General features: G+C 48.0%; 1 non-coding gene across 1 annotated transcript; it reads left to right on the forward strand.

The window, feature by feature from the left end:
- Positions 1 to 1,140: 1,140 nt before the first annotated feature.
- On the forward strand, positions 1,141 to 1,202 carry LOC136382682 (U7 small nuclear RNA). Its single transcript, XR_010747304.1, has one exon. It is a non-coding gene; the product is annotated as a U7 small nuclear RNA (small nuclear RNA).
- The last annotated feature ends 927 nt before the right edge of the window (positions 1,203 to 2,129 follow it).

Below are 2,129 nucleotides of genomic sequence, written 5' to 3' on the forward strand. Positions count from 1 at the left end.
GAGCAGTGGGCTGCAGGTTGGCTGGTCATTCTGAGCAGGCTCTGCCCAGCTGGAACCTCATTTTCCATCCTGTAGATAGAAAGTGGGTGAGCCTGAGATCTCTTAGATTCCATCTAATTCTAAATTCTGCATGATGACTCTGGGTTCCTTCAAGTCCCCAGCTGTCCCACAGAAACCTCTTGAGCAGCCTCAGAATTGCTAAGTTGCCCCTCCCACAAAACTCGAAGTATTTGGGGATGAGGTGGTTTCTTGCTGCTTCTCTGTTCTCAGCGTGTGTGTGTGTGTGTGTGTGTGTGTATGTGTGTGTGTGTGTATGTGTGTATGTGTGTGTGTGTGTGTGTGTGTGTGTGTGTGTGTATGTGCGTGTTTGCGCACGTGCACTGCTCCTCTGTTGGGTGCTGCTGGTCTTTCTGTCTACCTCCAGGCTGTCTTGGCCCAGAGGCACCCCTGAGGCCGCGCCGGCGGAATCTGGGTTCTCGCCATCGTTTCCCGAACCTTGGAGAAAACTCAGCCTCTGCTCTCCGCTTTCCCAGCTGAGTTGATGCAAGTTCCAGGGGCACTGGATGCAAAGAACGATGGACCCAGCTCTGGGTCCACACAACCGGGGAGACCTGTTTGTTCCTGAGCTCCTCAGTCCATCTGGAGGAGGCTTGCTTTTTGTCATCTGTGAAAATGCTGCTGTTCGGCCTACCCTGTACAGGACCCTGCGCTGAGTGCTGGGGATGCAAAACCCGCAGACTCTTAAGGGAACTGACAGTTTAAATGGGGAACATTCACAGAATAAAAGAAGATCTAAAGAAGGCATTTCGATGTGGTACAGCCCCTCCTATGGGCACAGGGAAAACTTCAGAGTGGCAAAGCCTAAAAGTGGGCTTTGAGTGATGTATAGGAGTTCATCAAGTAGGAGGGAAGGGCTCCTGCGAAGGTTGCCAAGCTTTTATGGCTGTAGTGATTGGAACTTAAGGCCCTAGCAGGTGCTGAGTTCACAGAAAAGCGAGTTGTGATGGTGATAGTGGAATTATTTGGGGGTTGAGATCTCCCTTATGCCTCAGAAAGGAAGATAACTTTCTGATCATTCCAAATAATGTGATGTGGTTACATTGAATGAGTGAATGAACAAGTGTAAGGATATATAGCCCGAAGTGCTTACAGCTCTTTTTGAATTTGTCTAGTAGGTCTTCCGGTGTTTGTTGGAAGCCCCCCCCCCCCCCGGCCAAAAAAAAAGGATATATAGCCCGAGACCTTAGAAATAATCAGAGGTAAACCTTGGATAGTTTGTTCATTTGGTTCCAGACCAACCATGCAATAGAGTGAGCTGTAATCAAAACTTACTAGTAGAGGGTTTTTGCCTTCAGTTTTAAAAGAAAGAAAAAAAAATAGGGCAACATCTCTGAAGCACAATGAAACTACACACAATAGAATGAGGTCTGCCTATACAACCTTCTGGTTTTCTGCTTCACAGCTGACTTCCCTGTATTCCCTTTATTTCTGTGTCTTCCTTCCAAAGCTTGGACACACTGAAGCAAGAGTGGATGCCGATGAGCTCTTCTAGACCTGAGTTTTCTTTGACTTGGTTGTGTGAACCAGCTTTTATGGAATCATTAAGGCTTAAACACAAAAGCAGAAGAAACAGCCTCAATTATCTAGAATGTTGTCATCAGAAAATTCAGGAAGATACTATTTTCATTTCTGTCTCCTACTATTTTTACCATTGCTGTTTTCACTTTAAATTACAAACAGGTGGTGGCCTTGGCTGGTTGGCTTAGCGGTAGAGCATCGGCCCAGTGTGTGGAAGTCCTGGCTTCAATTCCCGGCTAGGACACACAGAAAAGGCACCCATCTGCTTCTTCAACCTCCCCCCTCTCCTTCCTCTCTCTCTCTCTCTTCCCCTCCTGCAGCCAAAGCTCCAATGGAGCAAAGTTGGCCCAGGCGCTGAGGAGGGCTCCATGACCTCCGCCTCAGGTGCTAGAATGGCTCCTGTTGCAACAGAGCAACACCCCAGTTGGGCAGAACATTGCCCCCTGGTGGGCATGTTGGGTGGATCTCGGTCGGGTGCATGTATGGAGTCTGACTGCCTTCCCGCTTCTAACTTTGGGGGAAAAATAATAATAAATAAATTACGGGCCTGA

This window comes from Saccopteryx leptura, chromosome 10, assembly GCF_036850995.1.
Source record: "Saccopteryx leptura isolate mSacLep1 chromosome 10, mSacLep1_pri_phased_curated, whole genome shotgun sequence".
Classification (NCBI taxonomy): Eukaryota; Metazoa; Chordata; class Mammalia; order Chiroptera; family Emballonuridae; genus Saccopteryx; species Saccopteryx leptura.